Below are 23612 nucleotides of genomic sequence, written 5' to 3' on the forward strand. Positions count from 1 at the left end.
GACTGGTGTTAGACTCGGCCTGCAAGTGCTGCGCTTCATGGCTGTCCTGTTGAGCTCTTCCCTTGTTGGGCTGTTTTCTGGTTGATGCTTCACTGCATCAGGTCTACCTGGTCTGTCTCGCACCCATTTCTTTTCTTTTCTTTTCTTTTTTTTTTTTTTCCTCAAGGCCTATTTTTAAAACTTGCCTCCTTCAATCTGAACTTTGTGGTAACAGCAACTACAGCAAACTAAACCTTGACTAAGAATTCTTAACTTTGCATTAGCCAACATCCCCTGCCAAGGCACTGACCCTGAGCACCTGCCAGAAGATATTTTTGTGGCCGTTAGTTTCATTATAGATGACAAAATACGTAGAATTGGATTTCTTTTTCCCGGGATTGCTTGCTGCTTGTTTATTCCAACAGCAGATCCTATTTTCTGATTTCCAACAGCACGTACTGTTTTCTGATTGAAGTTATTTATAGGCACTTTGAGTCTTAAAGCTCTTTGACACCATTGGATCACCTCAGACCATAAGTGTCTCATGGCTTACATGTTGAGAGGAGGCGCAAAATGAAACTGAAAAGCTGATGTCAGACATGATGGCTGAAGCAGTGACTGCCTCCGGCTCACACAATCTGCTGGTCTCAAATAGGACTTTGACTTTTGGGAAATACACAGCTTTCTTCAAATTACTAGTCTTCGTGAACTTCACAGTTATTTTTCCTGGGTTACTACATCGTTTTCAGTTCTAATTTTGATGTGAAAGCAAAGAACAGCTGGGATCCAGCTAAAAGTTTAGCTTTGAACAATTGTTCTCCCACAGACTTGTAACAAAAGTTACAGAGAAAAGACTTTTTAGAAGTCTTTCTCCTCATTTCCTACCTCACCCAATTATAGTCAACACTTTATGCCCTGTCTGCCCAATCTAAATTGAGTAAAATCTTTGGCCTAGTTAGCTAATGTTTCATAATCAATTTTGGCAGAGGGTTGGATTTGAACGGAAAGAATTCCTGATACCACTCTGTGGAGTCTGTTAAGCAACTTAATCTTATCAGTAAATGTATAAATTTCATGTGGATCAACTCTTCCAGTAGAAGCCGAAGGTGTTGAAACCCCCGAGTCTAGTGGGCTGAAGTTATGGTTAGCAGGTAGAGTGGTTGCCCGCAGTGTTGGCATCCAGGTAGACACTGGTTTGTGTTGTAGCTGCTCCGGTTCTATTCTAGCACCCGCTAATGCCTGAGAAAAATAATAGAGAACATCCCAAGTGCTTGAGCTCTTAACACCCATGTGGGAGACCCAGAAGAAGCTTCTGGTATCTAACTTTGGCCTAACTCAGACCTTGCTGTTTCAGCCATCTGAGGATTGAAGCAGTGGATGAAAAATCTCCCTATGTAACTCTTTTTAAAATTTATTTTTATTGGAAAGGCAGATTTACAGAAAAGGAAAACAAAGATTTTTCCTTCTGCTGGTTTATTCCCCAAGTGGTTCCAATGGCTGGAGGCGAGCCAATCTGAAGCCAGGAGCCAGGAGCCTCTTCTGGTCTTCCACGTGGGTGCAGGGTGCTAAGGCCTTGGGCCATCCTCTATTGCTTTCCCAGGCCACAAGCAGGGAGCTGGATGGGAATCAGGGCATGAACCAGCACCCATATGGAATCCCAGAGCGTGAAAGGCAAGGATTTAGTCACTGAGCTATTGTGACAGGTCCCAACTCTGACTTTCAAAAGAAATAAATGTATTCTTAAGCATACACAGAAAATTATAAATCAAGGAAATTGAACTCCTTAAGTTTCTAACAAAAGGCAAGCAACAACACCGAATAATTCCTCATATTTTCAGGAGTAAAAATATTGAATACTCTCTGGCAAGTATAATTTTCATAGTTGTGAATTTCTCAAGGCTGTTAGTAAATTGCCATAGAGATACAACTGAGTAGCATTAATGTATTATCACAATTGTTTTAATATTATGTTAAGATTACATATTAGCATGAAGAGTAACCTTATGTTCATGGATTGGAAAACTTGATATAGTTAAAGGTGACAATATTCCCCAAAGCAATCACTGTCAGAATTCTGGTGGTAAAAATGGGGCAGATGATCCTAAAATTTGTATCAAATTGCAAAGATCTTTGAATAGTCAAAGCAATCTTAAAATGTTGGATAATTCCTGCTTTTAAATTGAGGTTCCAGAAGTAAGCACATAGTCCAGAAATAAATCCATAGTCAAGTAATTTTGGAGAAGCGCACCAAAAGTATTTGAAGAAAAGAACGATCTCCTCAGTAAATGATGCAGAAACAATTGGATATGCACATGCAAAAAAAAAAAAAAGTTGGGCCTCAGTTTCATTCCATGTTTTACTGCATTTTTCCTGAGACTTAGAGTGTCAGAGAGATTTTCTATTGACTGCCTTGCTACTGTAATGGCCAGCCCTGGGTCAGGCTGGAGCCAGGGATTTCTTCCAGGGTCTCCCACATGGGTGCGGAGGCTTAAGTACTTGTGCTTTTCCCAGTCTATAAGCAACAAACTGGGTTGGAAGTGAACCGACTGAGACATGAGCTGGAACTCATATGGGATGCTGGCTTGCAAGTGGTGAGTTTACCTACTTGTACCATGGTGGCAGTCCTCATGTCATAAAATAAACTGAGGGAATAGGTATTTAGCCTGGCAGTTATGGCACCCTCTTGCTACATCACCTGGTTTTGAGTCCTGGCTAAGGTTTCTGAGTTCAGTTTCCAGCCAGTGCTGGCTCTGGCTCACAGGGTTAGACCCCTGCCTCCCATGTGGATTAAATTTCCCACTCCCAGCTTTGGCCCAGCTCTTGTGGTCTTTTAAGGAGTAAACTAGAAGATAAGGGCTCTCTCTTACCATCTGCTTCTCTACATCACAAATAAGCTAAAAATTAATTCACTGTAAGTGGAACAAAGACAACCATAACAGTTAAAAGTATAAAAACTTGTAAAAACTCATAGAAGAAAACATAATAAATCATTGTAACTGTGACTTTGATAATGGATTCTTAAAAATGACACCAAAAGCACAACCACCAAAGCAAGATATAAATGGTTAAATCACAATTTAAAACTTTGTGCATCAGAGCAATTTATCAAGCAAGTAGGAAAGCAATAGGTAGGATAAAACCTGATAAGGATCTAATATCCATAATGTTTTTAAAACTCTTGCAACTCAGCAACAATTAAATGGGCAAAGCCTTGAATAGACATTTCTCCAAAGAAGATATGCAGATGACCAACAAACATGTTAAAATGTATTCAGCATCACTGGTTATTAAAATGCAGAAAAGATCCACAATGATGTAGGATCTGCAGGATGGTTATAACTTAAAACACAAAAGTTACAGGCGACGGAGAGGATATGGGAAAATTGTAAACCCTTATACTTTGCTAGTGGAAATATAAAATGGTGTGGCTGCTGTGGAAAACAGTTTGGCAGTTTCTCAAAAAGCTAAATATAATTAATATACGACCTAGCAATTCCTCTGCTAGGTATGTACCCAAAATAGTTGAAAACATGCATTTGAAGAAATACTTGCATATAAATTATCCACAAAAACTCTGGGAATATAGCACTTACAAGGTGGAAACTGGACAGTGTCCATCAGTGGATTTATGGATGGACAAAATATATATCCCATACAATTGAATATTTTTAGTAATACAAAGAAATGAAATACTGATGTATGCTATAGTGTAGATGAACCTTGAAACTTCATTCAGCTAAGAGGGAAAAGGCAGATGTAAGGTACCACATGTTACATGATTACAACTGTACGACATATCCAGAAGAGATGATGGTTGCTGTGGCCAGTCCAACCAGCCCACATTAGTGACGGTCAGGGTCAGAGAAGGAAGAATTTGAGTGACTATTTAATGCCTGCAGAGTTTCATACTAAATGGTACATTTCAAATGATTAAAATCACATTATGTGAATTTTACCTCAATTTAAAAAATTACATCATACAGTTTCTGTGATCTCACAAGTAACTAAGGCTTTGCAGTCATAGTTACCTGTGACTGCCGGAACCCGTGTCCTTTGTAACACTGGTACTTGGAGAAGTTCTTTCCAGCTGTGGGCAGGAAATCTCCAAGACCGACGATTCCAAGTAAGTTTCTCCCTGCAATAACAGGAACGTAGTTTCTCTCTTTCATTTTTGTTTGTTGAAACTGATAAAACTTCTGCCTTGAGTGGGCTCAAGGTTGTCTTAAAATGTGATGTGATCTGTTTGTAATTTGAAAAGCATGTTTGAAATAACTTCATATATTTTGGAGATGAACAATTTTGGGTCTGAAAATTTTTGAGTAATCTTTAAGGAATTTTTCTGAGAAATTCTTGTGGGATTGCAGACAGATTTTTCTGGTGATTTTCTGTACTACACTGCTAGAAATTTTTGTGACACTGTCCCAAACCATGACAGAGCTTTTTGTATTGTCCGTGGAATTGGTTTAAGGTATAAGAAGGTTGTATTTTCAGATCGATTAAGCAGGTGTGCAAAACTGAAACTGTAACTTTCTTGTTTTTATCTTATACATGTTCTTTGAAGGAAGACTTTCACATGATATGCTCTGGGAAGAGATCTGACACTGAAAAGTGCTTGTTCCCCTAGACAGATCAAACTGCTTTATTTTGTTGGTCATGAATGAAGCCTTTCTTTATGAGAACTGATGCTTCTGGCCCACCATCAGTGCTGTGTTTATGGAGGACTGCAGCAAATGTATTTATGCTATAGTTGTGCGTACTCCCACTGGTTCTTAGTGTCTGCAGATGAAGCAAAGCTACCTGGTGTGTAATGGATTGAACTCACAGCTTGTGGAGTTATTAGCATCATGTTATTTTTTTAAAAAAATGTTTTCTTTGTAATATTGTTTCCATGGCTGAGAGGGATGTACACCCCACTCTGGGCTCTGATTAGGGTGTGGGGGGGTCAGGGATCGAGGAAGTTGAGTGGGACAAATGTTTCAGGGTTTTTTTCCCTCTTGTGTCTGCAAGGAAGCAGGGCGAGGGGATGCTGCTGCTTGATATCAACCCACATCAGCACCCAGGGATGGGGACGGTCATTTGATGACAGCTTAGGGACCCCAGTGTGGCAAAGAGTGTTCTGAAGATGTCACTGGGGGTAGTTTTGACAGTTCTGAGAAGTTACTGGTTTCGTTGCTCCAGGGTTGGGGAAATCTTTCCAAGGTCTATCGGCTGACAAAGTTCACCTTACTGCATCCACAGACCCAAGAACATCCTGCAGAGCTTGCTCAGCAGAATCGTTCAGCCTGTTCTGCTTTCTATCCTCTGACAAGGCAGTTGTCCCTTGGTGGCCTAAATGAGATGGCTGTTAATGTCCCTAGTATGCATCTGGGCATGCTGTCCACTGCACAGGTATCAGTGACTGAGAAGGCCCAGCCCCAATATATGCACTTCAAGTTCAGACAACACATCCTGTGATTTTTTTTTTCCTATGGCCAGGGTCTGAGTCCTGTGGTCCAACTGGGGAGTCCCCGAAGAAACCCCACCTGGGGTGACCTCAGACTTGACTCATGTGTGCCAGCCAGTGCAGGGTTAGGTTCTGTCTGTCACTTACAACAACCGATGAACACACAAACCTGATCTTCCCGCATTCCAACATGTGCCATGGCCTAGTTGGGGCAGCCTCCATTACCTGCCACCAGGCCTGCCCCCAGCCCTAGTTTTTGCACATGCCAGGCTCTTGTATCCTGGTCTGGCCCAGCCCATATCCCATGTGGCCCTTGTGCACACCCTTGGGTGCTGCAGTTTAGTTCAGCAGACCTACCCCAGACCTGGCCCTCATGTATGCTGACAGGTGCCACCTCATTGTCCAACCTCAGCCCTGGTTCTCATGTTCACCAACCGCAGGTACAGCCCAGCAGAGGAATACCCACAGTTCCCCTGCCAAGTGTGCTCCTTGCACTGGATTCTTGTACCTAGCAGGAGGTACTGCAGTTGAACTTGACATGACTCCCACCCAGTCCTGGCACTGGGTGGTGCTGCAGCCTAGCTGCTGACCTGAACCCATTATGTCTCCCATGTGTATCAGTGGGTGTAGCAGCCAAGCCCAACCTGGCCCTCCTCTAGTCCCAGCTATCACACTTACCAGTAGAACCAGCAGCCCAGCAAAGAAGTGCCCAGGTTTTCCTACCAGATCCACTCCTAGCTCCAGGTCTTCTGTGTGCCAGCAGGTGCTGCAACCCAGTCTGAGATAGCCCACCCCCAGTCTTAGCATTTGCCAGCAGATGCTATGGCCTGGCTCAGCCCAGCCCACTCCTAGTTCCAACTCTTGCCAGCAGATGCAGCAGCATAGACAAGCCTGGCCCATCCTCAGCCCTCATGTGATCTTGTGGGTGTGTGGACCAAGTTGGCCTCGCCTGCACCCTGTCCTGCTTTTCACTTGAGCTAGTATGTGCTTCCTGTCAATGCGTACTACAGCCCAGCCTGGTCTGTCCTGCTCCCAGCTCCAGCTCTCATGCTAACCAGTGAGAGCTGCAACGCAGCAGGGGAGTTCAAGTTTCCCTGCCAGGCCAGCTCCTAGCAATGGATCTTATATATGCTGGTGGGTGCTGCTGCCCAGACTGTCATGGCCAGCCCCTAGTCCTGGCACTCACTGATGGGTACTGCAGCCTAGCCAGGCTAGTCCACATCTGTTCCAGCTGTCAGTGATGGGTACTACAGCCTAACCCAGCCCGGCCCCACTCCCAGATCTTGCTATCATGTGAACCAGTAGGTGCCATGGCCTAGCCTGGCTTTTTCTATACCCTTTCTGGCTCTTGTGAGTGTCAGAAGGTGCTGGAGCCTAGCTCAGTTTAGCCCACCCCTAGACCTAGCTTGGTGGATCATTCATGCTGGTGGGTCCTACAGCCTCACCCAGCCAGATCTGCCCACTGCCCTGACTCCCACATTTGCCAGTGGAAGCTGCAGCCCAGCAGGGAGTTCTCAGGGCTGTGCCAGGCCCATTTCTAGCCCTGTTTTTTTTTTTTTTTTAAGATTTATTTATTTTTATTACAAAGTCAGATATACAGAAAGGAGGAGAGACAGAGAGGAAGATCTTCTGTCCGATGATTCACTCCCCAAGTGAGCACAATGGCCAGTGCTGTGCCGATCTGAAGCCAGGAACCAGGAACTTTGTCCAGGTCTCCCACACGGGTGCAGGGACCCAAAGCTTTGGGCCATCCTCAACTGCTTTCCCAGGCCACAAGCAGGGAGCTGGATGGGAAGTGGAGCTGCCGGGATTAGAACCGGTGCCCATATGGGATCCCGGGGTGTTCAAGGTGAGGATTTTAGCTGCTAGGCCACTGCTCTGGGGCCTAGCCCTGGGTTTTGCGTGTACTGGCAGGTGCCTGGACTCAGCCTGACATGGCCTGCCTGCAGTCTCAGGTCTTACTGGCACGTGTTGTAGTCAAACCAATGTTGAGCATGGCCCACATCTTGTCCTGGCTTTCGCATGTATTAATGGATGCTGTGCCGTGACCCAATTCTGCCTGTCCCCAGACTCAATTCCTATGTTCCCCAGTGGGAGCTGTAGTAGAGTTCCCCAAGTTTGCCTTTCAGGCCAGCTCCCAGGCCCAGGTCTCACACATACTGTCTGGTGCAGTGGTCCTGGTCTGCATGATCTGCCCTCAGTCCTGGACTTTTCATATGTGGACAGGTGCTGCAGCCTGTCTCAACCTGGTTGCCTCCTAGCCCTAGCTCCTGCAGCTGTCAGGTGGATTCCTGTCACCTGAGTTCTGTGGTCCAATGTGGCTCGGCCCATCATCACCTCTAGTTCTCCACATAAACCAGAGAGTACTGCAGTCCCATAGAAGTGGCCTACATGTCCCCTACAGAATCTGTCCCCAAATCCAGTTCTTTTGTATTCTGGTGTGTGCTGCAGCCCAGCCTGATATGGCCCATCCCATATTGCAACACTCATGGCCAAGCACTGCAGGCTAGCCTGGCCAGGTATGCCCAACAGTTCAGCTTTCAAATGTACCAGTGGGCTGTGGGCAGTACTATTTATCCCAACCCAGGTCTCCTACATGGGAGGGTGCCTTGGCCTGACCCATACATGTTCTCTAGTTGTCCTCTTCCAAACCATTTCACCTCAGTTCCCTCACCTGTCTCAGAGTGCAGTGGCCCAGTCCATGAAAGACTCCAGAAATCATACCTTCCCTGTCAAACATGCCCTCTGCTGTTGCTACTCCAGTATGTTCCCAGACCCCTTCTTTGGGGCCATCTGCAGCACCCCCCACCCACCTGGGTACCACAGTGACCTGCGCTCCCCACCTTCCCACATATCCTTTTAAAAAAATGGAATAGGTAACTATGCTTGCATACTGATATAGTTAACACGGATTTGACATTACCTGGGCCCAGAATGCCTGTCACCTACTGGCTGCTTCTCTCCTAGCAGTAGAACACTTGCCTAACTACAAGGCAACCTAAGCGGTTTCCTACAGCTGGGGTAGCACCATGTGAAAGATAGTAAAAAAGAGAAATGCTTTGCTTGAATAAGGGTTTTGGGATTTTATGGCCAGATATGAGCTGTAAAGCATAGAAAAGAATCTGAATAAACGTGATAATCTGAAGGAGTAGATGGATATGCCTGTTTGCCTTAAGATAGTTATTGATTTTGACTTGCAAAAGTTAGGAAGATTTCCATTTTTAATCCTCATGGATAATTATTATATAAGAAAACGTAAGCTTTTAAGTCATGGGACATTAGAAATTATGCTTTCTCAAGAAATTATCAGTTAGAAAAGCATTTTAACTAGCTAATTTAAATACACATTGAGCTGCTTTAACTAGACATACCAGAATAATCATAAAAGAAAGAGTAAAGGGGGCCGGCATGGCAGCCTAGCAGCTGGGGTCCTCGCTTTGCACTTGTTGGGATCCCATATGGGCGCTGGTTCTAATCCTGGCAGGCCCCACTTCCCATCCAGCTCCCTGCTTGTGGCCCTGGAAAGCAGTTGAGGATAATGCAGGGTTTTGGGACCCTGTGCCGGTGTGGGAGACCCAGAGGAGGCTCCTGGCTCCTGGCTTCAGATTGGCGCAGCTCCAGCTGTTGTGGTCACTTGAGGAGTGAATCAACAGACGGAACATCTTCCTTTCTACCTCTCTTCCTCTCTGTTTATCTTACTTTCCAATAAAAAGAAAATAAATATTTAAAAAATGTGTTAAGAAAGTGAAAAGGGTGAATGGCACTGTAACTTACCATAAACTGGTAATTTCACAGAGCATACTGTGCATTGGGTGGTGTTTCACCTTTCTGTGTTTTGGTTTTCTCTGCTGGGTGGTAAGAATGATAGACACTTTCTATTAGGAATGAGTTGTTAAAGTAGTTGGAGGTCTTGCTGCCTAGGACAGTGTGGAACTGAAATAAGTGTAAGTGAAAGATGTGAGTGCTAGTGTTAACTAGGAGCTGCTTTCCTGAGGGATGCTGCTTTCGAACAACAAACCTGCTTCTGTCACACGTTTGTTACTGTATGGTATGGACTTGAAGCTCTGAAACCTTGTGGTGTCATTACTTGGGAGACACACTGCTAAGGGAATCCCAACTCAAAAGAGTGAGCTGATAAAGAACTCAAAAGAAGTGGTGTTTTAAGCAGTTTTCCAAGTCATTCTAAGATTCCATGAAGCTTTTTTTTTTTTGGCTCATTCACTAGGAGTTCCTATGAGCTCAACATTAGTGATCAGCAGAATGGGGCAACATGGAGGTGGGGATGAGAGATAAACATGAAGAGGTCATTGCTTCTTGTGCCGCTGTAATTCATACCGGCAAAATCTCAGGGCTTAAATGGAAGAGCATCAAGAAATAGTGCATCCTTTGGGGCGTGCGTCCTTGGAACCTTACAACTTCACATCAGCGAAAGTTGTTATTTCTGCCAAGCCGTCCCAAACTGAGCTAGGAGAGAGGGATGGACAACGTGAACCATATTGCTCTGTCATCAGAGATGATTGAATTGCTTTTCTTGCATTTATGTGCTTCTATTAGTTCTAGCATTTTCTAATAGTTGTAATTTTTCTGAACTTTTATTTTCTTCTACCCTATTTATATGTATTTTCAGTGAAAATTGATTTAAAAAGGAGATTGATGAGATTCCTATGTGTTTTCTGCTCATGGCATGATGAAATGTTGTTTCTCTCTAGGACTGAATGGCAACAAGTGATCCTTTAAAGATGCAGAGGAAGTCGTTCCTGTGAAGTGGAGAAGAAAGCTGGAGAAAGTCAGGTCAAGAAAAAGCATGTTTCGCAGGTAAATAGAATGCTTCTGAATTTAAACAAGTTTCTTGTTCCCTCAGTTGTTGTAACTTTATAATCTTAGGTGTTTATAGCTGTGTTTGTTTTTGTATTGATGTCACATCTCCTTTTTTAAAAAATTCCCTTTTTATTGCCAAGTTTTTGGCCAAATGGTTTTTTTGGTTCTTGATTAATCTAAAAAAAATTTCTATTGAATGTATACTTAAGTGATACTTTAAATCATTTGGTTGGAGCCTCTTAAACCTCAGGTTTACCATTAGGTAATAGAAAAACAACATTATATAGGCCAATAGGTGCTGGCGTCGTAGCATATGTTTTTGTTGTTTTTTTTTTTTTTAGATTTAAAGATTTATTTGTTTATTTGGAAGTCAAAGTTACAGAGAGAGGGAGAGGCAGAGAGAGAGAGAAAGCTCTTCCTTCTGTTAGTTCAGTTGCCAGGTGTCTGCAGCAGCCGGGAATGGGCCAGGCTGAAGACAGGAGTCCAGAGCTTCATCCAGGTCTCCTGTGTGAGTGGCAGTGACTCATGCTGTGCTGCTTTCCCAAGACATTTCCAAGAAGCCAAGTCAGAAGTGGAGTAGCAGGGACATAAACCAGTGTTCCTATGAGATGCTGGCATCACAGATGCTGGAGTGACATGCTTCTCCACAACACCAGCTCTAAGTGTATTTTTTTTTAAGATTTATTTATTTTTATTGGAAAGGCAGATATACAGAGAGGAGGGACAAAGCTCTTCCATCTGCTGATGCACTCCCCAAGTGGCCACAGCGGCCAGAGCGGCCAGAGCTGAGCCGATCTGAAGCCAGGAGCTGGGAACCTCCTCTTGGTATCCCATGTAATAACACCTACTGGTTCACATGGGGGCCGGGGCTGGGATTGGGCTAAATGGGGCTGGGCTGCTGCACTTACAGCAAAGCTGGGACTGGGGATGAGCTCAGCTGAGCCAGGCTGCAACACTTGCAAATTGTTTTTGGAGAGTTTGAACAGATTCCCCAATGAGCCATTAGAGACTAACTGCTTTTGGTTATGTAACTATCTTTTTTAAGATATTACTCTTTTTAAAAGTTAAATCTTTTATTTTTGTTAGTGTTAGAATTGTACATTTGATTTAAATCCATATATTACTTTTTAAAAAGTTTTATTTATTTTTATTGGAAAGGCAGATTTTACAGAGAGAGGAAAGACAGAAAGAAAGATCTTCTAGGGCCCGGCGCGGTGGCGCAAGTGGTTAAAGGTCCTCGCTTTGCACGCCCGGGATCCCATATGGGTGCCGGTTCTAATCCCGGCAGCCCCGCTTCCCTTCCAGCTCCCTGCCTGTGGCCTGGGAAAGCAGTCGAGGACGGCCCAAAGCCTTGGGAACCTGCACTTGCGTGGGAGACCCAGAAGAGGCTCCTGGCTTCGGATCGGCATAGCATCAGCATCTGCCGTTGCGCTCACTTGGGGAGTGACTCATCGGACGGAAGATCTTCCTCTTTGTCTCTCCTCTCTGTATATCCGCCTTTCCAATGAAAAAATAATACAAATAAATCTTTAAAAAAAAAAAAAAGAAAGATCTTCTATCTGCTGATTCATTCCCCAAGTGGCCGCAAAGGCTGGAGCTGAGCTGATCCAAAGCCAAGAGCCTAGAGCCCTCTTCCAGGTCTCCCATGTGGGTGCAGGCTGCCAAGGCTTTGGACCATCTGCTATTGCTTTCCCGGGCTACCAGCAGGGAGGTGGATGGGAAGTGGAGCAGCTGGGCATGAACAGGAGCCCAGATGGTAGCCCAGCAATGACCAAGGATTTAGCCACTGAGCCATGGTGCCGGGTCTCCAAAATCCATCTATTTCAGCCAAGTTTATTAACACATACATAGTATTTGCTTGCAATTTTTATTTCTTGTGTCCTATTTTTCTACTTGTATGTGGGTTTCTTGTATTTGAAATGACATTTACCAGTACTTACTACTTTTAAAATCTGTTCTTAGAAACTTTCAGTTGAAATATAAAATAGAAAAAGCAAAATGGTGTGGTACAAATTTTCTTATTCACTTCCTATCCTTAAACAAACTGCTCACTCCCCACAAGCAGCAGCTCCTGCCAGTTTCTGATGAATCTTTCCGAAGTATTTTGGTTTTGATTTCAAAATAATTGTTTTTTAAAGGAACACTCCTGGATTGTTTTTTTTCATTTCCCAAGGTTCCTGGTTGCATATTTAGTTTTTATTTTTGTGTTTTCATACTTGAAGCAGTACTTTCTGTTCTTTTAAAAAATGGTTCATAGATTTCCTTAGCTGTTGTTTTACTATATTTTCTAGCTTTATCAGTGTTGTTTCAGAGCTTATTTTTTGCCAGCAGAATTTTGTTGGGTTTTGTTTTTCAACATATCTTGAAGATTCTGTATTTTATGTGGGAATTGATATCTTTTCATGTATGGTTGCTACTGTGTTTGTTACATTTCCTATGTTTTACTTGTTATTTTGTGTTTTTGTTTTATGGAGTATTACTAGATTTCTTTTAGCTTTTAGACAAATTCTAAAAGGGAATAATCTTTTAAATCCTCTTGGTGCTAAAAATAACATTTGTTTCTATGTTTGTTTACTGTGATCAAAGAAAAAGAAACTCCTTTCTTGCCATAGAAGGAGATCCAGTTTCTCCCTTTTTTGGCATCTTCGTACTATTTCTTATCTTCCTTGGTCAGTTGTTTTTTTTTTTTTCTTTTTGCATTTTATATTTGTTCTTTGAGATGTATTAATTCTGTCAGTATTTCACTGTTTTTGATTTAGTCAGTGACCACTGAGACCTCAATAAGCGTGGAGCTCGGGACAGAAGATAAAGATCAAGGAAGTTCTGCCGCTGCCTTCAAGGCCCCTTTTCTGGTTCTGGAAATGGCATTTACAGATACATCAGCACGTAATGTGTCAAATGTGTTAGAGACATAGCAGCAAGAGAGTGACATTTGACAAGTGGTGAAGGTGTTGTGACAGCTGAACATCACTGCTTATAGCACCGGGTGTTGGTGAGACAGGATGGCGGTCAGCATCCTGAGGCTGTAGCAGCCAGTACATTGTTCTCTGGAAGACTGAAGCTGAGATTAGATAAAGGAATTTTGGGTTTAAAGGTTTTTTTTTTTATTGTAAGATAAATGAGCCACAAGCTTCAGGTTATTTTTTAAGGTTGATTGCTGGTTGCTTTACTTGTAAGACTGAGAAAGAAATCATCTCTCTGCTAGTTACTCTGTTGGGTTATGAGCGTCTCGGTGTTAGAGATTTATTCCTTTATGTCTTCTGTATGTCCTTTATGGCCTTCCCAAGCCACAGTCAGGGAGCCGGATGGGAAGTGGGGCAGTTGAAACATGAAACGGTGCCCGTATGAGATTCCAGCAAGCATGCCTGTAAGGCGAGGATTTAGCCACTAGGAATAAATATATAGAGAGGGAGGGAAACAGAGAGAGAAAAGCCTTATGAGAATGACACTTTCCATTCCTGTTTCACAGCTGAGTAATCTGAAGCACAGAAAGATTAAGGATTTTGCCCAGAGGAGTCAAGGTAATAAGTAATGAAGTTGAGATTTGAAGCCAGGCAATTTGTTAGGAGAGTTTATATCCACTACTTGATGTTAGAATAATATGCAGTATTGCCCAGATTCCTCACCATATGCTATTGTTACATAATAAAAACTAGTGTTTATAATACTGACTGCATGTCAGAAACAGGAGTAAGTGCAATATGTATATTACCTCATTTAGTCCTTACAAAGTCCCATGGAACACATGCAGTTGTTGTTCCATAGAGAAGGAAACTGTGTGCCTGCTTTGGCAGCACATATACCAAAACTGGAATGAGACGGAAACTGAGCTACCAAGGGGTTCAGGTTAAGCAGCTTGTAGTACACAGCACTACGGTGTGGACCTTGTAAATATTCACAAGTGAATGAGAGAACTCATGAATAAAGATGAAAGGAAGGCTTCGAAAGGAAAGTTCATGCAAGTAATACATATTGAGTGCTTTATTTTTTTCAGCAAGAAATTTTTTTTTTCTAACATCTTATGAAAAGTTTCAAATATACTAAAAAGTTGATGGGATCTCAGAGAGCAGCCATACACCCACCACTAGGTGTGGACTGTTAATATTTTACTGTGTGCTTCTTGTTCCCCTGGCCAGACATCTGGCCTCTTTATTTATTGTCATATTTCCTGTTAGTCTTTCAGCATGCAAATCAGAGAGTAGAAGTTTGTTATTTTTTTATGGTTAATATTTATATATTGCAGTTAAATTGTAGCTGAATATTTGCCTGGTTTTGACAGATGCATTGGCATGTGTAACCCAACTCCTACGAGATACTGCCCTCCCCCATGAAGTTACCTCATGCCCTTCTTGATTATGGCCCACCCCTAATCAACTTTTTTTATTGTGCTATCTATTATAAAAGAATTTGTGGTGATTCATTCAGGTCCGTGAAATACAGTAAGAAAACATAAATGAGAAGGGGGTTAAAGAAAGAAATCGAGGTGGTAATATTGAATGGGGCCAAGAACATATCAGTGATATTTCAGGAACATTTATGAGTAACATATTGCTCATTCTTCATAGGAAATACACAGAATTATTTCCATTTTAGAGATGGAGACTACAAAGTTATGTGTCTAATAAGTAATAGACACAGTCCATACTCTTTTCACTTATCCACACACACAAAAAAAGCCAACAGATAAAACTAAAGCTCATTTTTAGTGTGTGAGTATAAGTTTAGATAATAAAATATGCTCAAACGTCTTGTCACATTCTGTTGCCTTCATCTCACTGGCCATTTGGCCATGGGAGTTGGCAAGGATGGAGCACTGCTTTAGTGCTGCACTCCTTGCAAGGCACCTAATGGCAGTGTTGACTTTAAATTGTCCTGCTTTGGCCCTAGAGATGGATTCTGTATCTGCAATGAGATGAAACGGTGCCTTTTTAAGGTCTGGTGGTAATTACGAGAGAGAAGTCTTGAAATAATCCTGTTGACTGGTGAATATGGCCACAGCAGCGTTAAGGAAGCATCTTTTGTTTAATGATTTGTTTTTATTGGAAAGACAGATTCACAGAGAGGAGACACAAAGATCTTCCATCTGTTAGTTCACTCCCCAAGTGGCCACAGTGGCTGGAGCTGAGCCAATCTGAAGCCAGGCGCTTCTTCCGGGTCTCCTACATAGGTGCAGGGTCCCAAGCATCCTTTACTGCTTTCCTAGACCAAAAGCTGGGAGCAGCCGGGTCGGGCCCTGTCTGTCTTAATTGAGTAACTTAGTCTATTTACATCAAGATTATTATTTCTGAATATTGACTTAGTCCTGTTATTTGAAATTTTTCTTTTAAATTTTTTGTTAGTATGAAAAGTGCATGCCATTTAATGCAAATATTTGTATAATATTCAATCAAGGAAAATATATTTTCAAGTATTTAACATTCTTTATGGTGAAAGCATACAAAAATCCTTCAAATTTTATTTATTTTAATAGGAAAGTCAGATATACAGATAGAGAGAGACAGAGGAAGATCTTCTGTCTGCTAGTTCACTCCCCAAGTGGCTTGAATGGCTGGATCTGAATCGTTTGGAAAGTAGAAGCCAGGAGCTTCTTCCGTGTTTCCTAAGTGGTTGCAGGTTTCCAATGCTTTGGCCTGTTTTTGCTTGCTTTCCCAGGCCACAGGATGGGAAGTGGGGCCACCAGGACACAAACAGGTGCCCATATGGGATCCCGGCATGTGCAAGTTGAGGACTTTAACCGCTAGGCTACCACATCAGGCCCAAGTTTTTTGTTGTTGTTTTTAAGAAACATGTAGTACATTAACCTTACCTAAGATCATCCTGCTATCCAACAGAACCCCAGAATTTTATTCCTGACCCTAGCCTGGTACCCATCATTCAAACTTTGCCCACCTCTTACTTCTCTACTTTCAAGACCCTCCCCAGAAAATTGTAATTGCTGTTACATTTTAAGTTCTTGAAGAAAACTTTTTAAAGCTACAGATAAAAGAGAGATTGTGTGATATTTGTGTTTCTATGCTTAACTTATGTCACTTTACATAACCTCCAGTTTCTTTTTAAAAGTAATTTATTTGAAAAATAGAGTTACAGAGAGAAAAAGGATACACACACAGATCTTTTAGATTCTGATTCACTCCCCAAATGGTTGCACTGGCCAGGGCTGAGCCAGACTAAAACCTGGAGCCAGAAGCTTTTTTGGGCCATCTTGTACTGCTTTCCCAGGTGCATTAGCAGGGAGCTGGATCAGAAGTGGAGCAGCCTGGACTTGAACCAGTGACTAGATGAGATGCTGGAGTAACAGGCAGCAGCTTTCTCCACTATGCTGTTCTCATTACACATGACAAGATTTCATCCTTTTCTATGGCTAATATTCCGTTGTGTGTATGTATTACATTGTCTTAGTTCAGCAGTTGATGGGCACCTTGCTTCTGTGTATTGGCTGTTTCTAAATATTGTTGCAAGAGATGTGAACATGCAGATGTGTGTTCCTCTTCTTGACAGAGAATTTCATGGATACATACCCAGAAACAGGATTGCTGGATCCTATTTTAGTTTTGGGGGAAGCTCCAAATTATTTCCATAATGGCTTTATTAATTTACATTGCCACCGGCAGCACAGGTTTCACTTTTCTCTATACCCTTAGTGTCACTGTTATCTTCTTCCTCTTCAATAAAAGCCTGTCTTGCTGGAGTGCAGTGACAGCTCATTTTAGTTTTGATTTGCATTTTCATATTGATTAGTGATGTTAAGCAGTGTTTATGTCCCTGCCAGCCATTTGCATTTCTCCCCTTAAGAAATATCTGTGTAACCACCAGGAGAGTGCATAATCTGGGAGTGGGAGTGGCCTAGTAGGGAAATAGTGGGCACCTCCCTCTTGGGTTACAACTGCCACTGGAGAGCATGAAAACCAGGGGCAGGGGGTGGCTAGACAGAAAGCACCCGCCAGTATGTGTGTAGACTGGATAATAGGGCTGCTTGGGTTGCACTAGGCTTCAATGCCCATTGACATGTATGAGAGCTAAATTGAATGTGGGACAGACTGAACAAGTCTGTGGTACATACTGACAAGCATGGGAATCAGGGTAAGGGGCAGGCCTGGTGGGGGTTATTGGGAGTCACCCCGACTAGGCTGCAGCTCCCACCGGTTTGCAAGAGGGCCAAGTATGAAGTGGGCAGGATCGGGCTGGACTGCAACACCGATTGGTTCCAGTGGAAGACAGAGCTGGAAACAGAACTGACCCAGCAATTGCAACTACCAGCATGTGCATAAGCTGATTGGGGCGATGGACTGCGTTGGACTCTGTACTGGCATTCACACACAAGAATCAGGTCTGGGATCATCTCAGACGAAGTTTCTTTGGGGATTCCTCCAACTGAACTGCTAATCTCAGAACCCCAACCATGAAGAGACTATGTCAGTGGATTCTGAATAGATTTCATCATGTTTGGAATGGCGAGATTGGCAGCAATTCAGAACTGTTGAACTATCAAAACTGCATGAGTGGGACCCTCAGAGCATGCCCCACATCAGGGACCTGGGATGGGTGGGAGGCTGGGTGGGGCTTTTCCCTTTGTTTCTCCCCTGACCCCAGATACAGGGAAAAAAATGATATTAGTGTGGAAACAATGGCCTGACCCACTTTCCTGTAACCCTTGACCTTTTTGTACCCTAATCAACTATGTAAGATTATCAAAATTAAATATATATATATATAAAATATCTGTTTAGATCTGCCTGTTTTCATTTTGCTTTTTTTGTTTTTGTTTTGTTTTGCCATGGAGCTGTATTCCTTATGCATTTAGCACAGTAATCCCTTGTCAGATGTATAGGTTATAATTATTCCTCCCATCATATAGGTTGTTTCATCACTCAGTTGTCTCTTTCCTCCTCACTAGTTTGATGAAATTACATTTGTCTGTGTTTTGCTTTTATTTCCTGCAGTTTTAGGTTCTAATCTAGAAAATCTTTGCCCTTTCCAATGTCTTAAAGTGTTTTCTTCTAATTTCAAAGTTTCAGATCTTCTATTTGTCTGTAATCCATAAAATTTTATTGTTGTACATGATGAGAGAGAAGAGGGGTCTAGTTTCGTTCATCAGCTTGTGGATGTCCACTTTTCCCAGCACCATTTAATAGGCCATCCTTTTTCTAATACAGGTTCTTAGCAACTTTGCCAAATATTAGTTTGGCTATGGATGTGCAGGTTTATACTGTTGTCATTATTTTGTTCCACTAGACTATGTTTTTATGTCAATTCCATACTATTGTAGTTCGTATAATTTTGTAATTTTTTGAAGTCGGGTAATGTAATGCCTCCTGATTTGTTCTTTTGACCCAAAACCACTTTGACTATTTGTGGTCTTTTATGGATCTGTACAAATTTCAGTATGTTTTTCTAGTTCCATGAAAATGTTACTGAAGTTTTGATAGTAATTGCATTTGTAAATCTCTTGGAATGTGTGAATATTTCAATGATGATATTCATCCAATTCATGAACATGGGATATGTTCCCATTTGTGTCTTCAGTTTCTTTCCTCATTGATTTATAATTGTTATTATAGAGATTTTCCACTGCTTTGGTTATATTTCTTCCAAGACTGTAGCTGTTGGAATTGGGGTAGCTTTCTTGATTTCTTTTTCTGAGGATTTGCTATTGGTATGTAACAGTGCTGCCTATCTGTGTTGACTTTGTAGTCTGAAAACTGGCTGAATTTGTCTTTATTAGTTCAAATGATCTTTTGTGTAGTCTTTGAGGTTTTGTCATGTAAGATCGTGTCATCTGGAAACTGTGCCAGTCTGACTTCCTCTTTTCTAATTTAGATGTCCTTCATTTCTTTTACCTAATTGCTGTAGCCAGATTTTCTAGGAACGTGCTGAACAAAAGCAGTGAAAGTGATCATCCTTGTGTTGTTCCAAGTTTAAAACCTTCAGCTTTTTCCCATTTAATATTGTGTTAGCTATTGGCTTGTTATAAATGGTCCTTATTATATTAGTTATGTTCTTTCTATAACTGATTTGGCTGGAATTTACATCATAAAGGAATGTAGAATTTTTCAAATGCCTTTTCTGCAACTGTTGAGATGGTTTTATGAGTTTTGTGATTTGTATATGCTGAACCATCCTTGCATTCCTGTGCTGAATTCTATTTGGTTATGGTGAATGATACTTTTAATATGCTGTTGGATTTGTTTTGCTAGTATTTTGTTGCAAATTTTTGCATATGTTTTTATCAAGGATATTGGCTTACGGCTTTGTTGTTAGGTCTTGTTCAGTTTGTATCAGGGTATTGTTGAACTCATAGAATGAGTTTGAAAGAAGTTCTTCCTTTTCTATTTTTTAAATTTAGGAAACATTGATATTAATTCTTTTTTGGAAAGTTTGGTGGAATTCGACAGTAAGAGAAATTATCTTCCACACACTGTTTTACTACCCAAATTGCCTTAGGAGCCAGGGCTGGGCCAGGCCAAAGCCAGGAGGCAGCAATTCTCCTGTGTGGATGGCAGTGATCCAGTTATTTAGACGATCCTCCATGGTTTTCTCCGGCTTGTTAGATTGGAAGTGGAGCGCTGGAACTGGAACTGACACTGACACTTGAACTATATCATAACACCAACCTGAAGTCTTAACACACTAAGTGGCTCCGTGTATTTTTTTTTTAAAGATTTATTTATTTTTCTTCAAAAGTTAGATCTACAGAGAGAGGGAGAAACAGATCTTAAGCCCATTGGTTCACTCCCCAAATGACCACAATGGACAGAGCAATTAAAAATCCAAATGGATTTTTTTTTTAAAAAAAGATTTATTTTTATTATTTTTTTATTGGAAAGGCGGATATACAGAGAGGAGAGACAGAGAGGAAGATCTTCTGTCCCATGATTCACTCCCCAAGTGAGCGCAACGGCCGATGCTATGCTGGTCCGAAGCCAGGAGCCTCTTCCAGGTCTCCCACACAAGTGCAGGTTCCCAAAGCTTTGGGCCGTCCTCGACTGCTTTCCCGGGCCACAGGCAGGGAGCTGGATGGGAAGCGGGGCTGCTGGGATAGAACCGGCACCCATATGGGCTCCCGGGTGTGCAGGGCGAGGACCTTAACCACTTGCGCCACCGCGCCAGGCCCCAAATGGATTTTTAACAAGGATTGAGATTGACCCAGGAATTAAATCCCTCCTCCAAACAACAACAAAAAGCCCTGGACCAGATGGCTTCCTGCTGAATTCTACCCAATGTTTCAAAAAGAACTTACCTACAAACTATTCCAAACATACAAAGACAGGCAGTCCTTCCAAATTCTATGAAGCCAATATCCCCTTAATGCAAATCCAGATAGAGGCACAACAGGAAACGAGAACTACAGAGCGATATTCTTGATGAACACAGATGTGAAGATCCTCAATAAAATATTAGCCAACAGGATCCAACAACACATCAGACAGATCTTTCACCCGGAGCAGAGATTTAGCGCATGCAGGGATGGTTTAACATGTGGTTCACCACATCGACAAACTGAAAAATAAAAACCTGCTGATCCTCTCAATAGATGCAGAGAAGGCATCTGACAAAATCCAACACCACTTCATGCTAAAAACCTTAAGCAAGGTAGGCATCAAAGGAACATTCTATAACACAAAGAAATGTATGAAAAACCCAATGCCAGCGTCAGACCAAATGGGGAAAGACTGGAAGCTTTTCCACTAAGATCTGGAACTAGACAAGGATGTCCACTTTTACCACTGCTATTCAATATAGTATTGGAAATCCTTGCCAGAGCTATTAGATAAGAAAACCGATTAAAGGAATTAAAATTGAAACAGAGGAATTGAAATTATCCCTGTTTGCAAGTGACATGATTCTTAAGGAGAAACACAAGGCTCAGTCAGGCGAATGCTGGAACTCATATGAGACTTTGGTAGGGGAGCAGGACACCAGGTTAGTGAACACAAGTCGATGGCACTAGTGCACACAAATAATTCTGAGAAAGAAATTTAAGTGTAGGTTCCCTTAAATAGTGGAGACGTATGTTAAATACCTAGGAACTAATCTAAGCAAATATATTGAAGACTTCTATGATGAAAAGTAGAAAACATTAAAAAAAATAGAAGACATTGAATATTGGAGAAACAATTTGTTTCTGGATTGACATGATTAACATGATCAAAATGTCCATATTATCCAAGTAATATACAAATTCAATGCAATCCTGATAAAAATCCCAACAACATTCTTGTCAGAAATAAGATAAAAGTTAATCTGTTAACTATGTAAAGATTGTCAAAATATAATTTAAAAAATGAAAAAAAAGTTAATCTGGAAATATAAGAGACCATGAATAGCCAAGCTATCCTTAAGAATAAAAATCAAGCTGGAGGAATCACAATTCCAGACCTCAAGACAAACTACAGAGCAGTGGTTAAAAAGAATCTGGTAAGGGCCCAGTGTGGTGGCTTAGTGGCTAGAGTCCTCGCCTTGAATGTGCCGGGATCCCATATGGGCACCGGTTCTAATCCCGACAGCCCCGCTTCCCATCCAACTCCTTGCTTGTGGCCTGGGAAAGCAAGCAAGGACGGCCCAAAGCTTTGGGACCCTGCACCCACGTGGGAGACATGGAAGAGGCCCCCTGGCTCCTGGCTTCTGGCTTTGGAACAGCACAGCATAGGCCGTTGCGGTCACTTGGGGAGTGAATCATCAGACAGAAGATCTTCCTCTTTGTCTCTCCTCCTCTCTCTATATCTGACTTTGTAATAAAAATAAATAAATCTTAAAGAGTCTGGTACTGCAGTATACCTACTTCATGGAATACTACTCAGCCATGAAAAGTAATGAAAGTGTAACATTTGCAACCAAATGGTCCCAACTAGAGACCATTATGCTCAATGAAAATGTCAGTTCTCCCCCTCAAAAAACCAAATATCATATGTTCTCTCTGATATAAGGCAACCTTCATGCAAATTATAAGATCAATAGCTCTTCCAATACTATTTGCTACATCTCAGGGGATTTGATATTTTTATTTTTATTTTCACTTATTCAAAATAGTTTCTTTTGTCAAATTCTTTACTACTCGTAGATCATACGATAGCATCATTTTCCCAAAGAAAGATTTTTGTTTTTCATTCCTTCAGTGACACATTGATTATTCAGTAGCATGTTCCTTAACTCCGTGGTGTTGTACATTTTCACATTGTTCCTCTTGTTGATTTTGTTATGGCTTTTCACTTAAGGGAAAACATAGGAACTGTAACACAGACGATCATATCCAGATGAGAAGACACAATGCAGTATGCACATCTACTTCCAAAGCAAAGACAGACTCCCAATGAAATTGTTGGATAAATCTTGACGATAGGATGCTGGATTGTCTGCCATTGTCTGTACCTGCAATGTCGAGATGCACTTAAATAACAGAAGGATGGACTTACAGCTGCTTATGAAGGACTATACTATTATAATAATATGGGGAAAATCAGTTAGATTGAGGGAACCTGGGAAGGAGGTAAGGGAAATCCCAGACCCTATGGGATTGTAATATAAAATTAAAAATATACCAGAAGAAGAAAACAAACATTTTTATGCATTTTTTGAATGCCAGTGAGTTCCCATCCACTGGTTCACTCCTCAAGTACTAGCAATAGCAAAGGAACCACAGAAATGGAGAACAGAACTCAATCCAGCTCGCTGGTGTGGATGGCAGGCATCTGACTGCCTGAACCATCACCACTGCCTGCCATGGTCTGTTCTAGCGAAAAGATGAAATCAGGTGCTGCATCCAGACTGGACTCTGAGGGTCAAGTGCTATGGTGTAGCAGCATAAGCTTCTGCATGTGGCACCAGCATTCCGTATGGTTGTTGGTTCGAGTCCCAGCTGCCTCACTTCTGATCCAGTTCGCGGCTAATGGTCTGGGAAAGCAGCAGATGGCCAAAGTGCACCCACTTGGGAGATGAAGAAGAAGCTTCTGGTCTTTAGACCAGCCCAGCTGTGCCTATTGCACCCATCTGTGGGGTGAGCCATTGGATGAAAGATTTTTGTCTCTTTTCTTTGTAACTGTCTTTCAAATAAAAATAAAGTAACGAAAAAAAAAAATCTAGGCACTCTGATATGGAACGCAGCAGTCTAAGCAGTGACTCACCCGCCACCTGTCCCTTGTTCTCTTGTTGAGTACTCTATATTTCCTCTCTCTTTCTGTCCATATTGGATAAGTTCTATTGATCAAGCCTTCTGTGCACTGTTTCTGTTCCCTGTCATTTCCACTCTGTTATTGAACTTGCCAACTGGCAAGCTTTGAATGCTTCATTGTTGTCTTTCAACTCTATAAATTCCATTTGTTTCTTATTTTTAATTTCGATTTCTTTGATCAGGTTTTGTATATTTTTTCATTTGTGT

The 23612-nt window shown here is 41.9% G+C and overlaps 1 protein-coding gene across 1 annotated transcript in view; it reads left to right on the forward strand.

Annotated features, from left to right (window-relative positions):
* The first annotated feature begins 10129 nt into the window (after positions 1-10129).
* ZHX3 (zinc fingers and homeoboxes 3) overlaps positions 10130-23612 on the forward strand; it is a 52471-nt gene continuing 38988 nt past the window's right edge. Inside the window, exon 1 of the mRNA XM_040981463.1 lies at positions 10130-10237. The gene's annotated coding sequence lies outside the window, so the exon portion shown is untranslated. The remainder of the gene's footprint in view (positions 10238-23612) is intronic.

The sequence above is a fragment of the Ochotona curzoniae genome, unplaced genomic scaffold (genome assembly GCF_017591425.1).
Source record: "Ochotona curzoniae isolate NIBS_2020 unplaced genomic scaffold, NIBS_Ocur_1.0 contig_3520, whole genome shotgun sequence".
Taxonomy (NCBI): Eukaryota; Metazoa; Chordata; class Mammalia; order Lagomorpha; family Ochotonidae; genus Ochotona; species Ochotona curzoniae.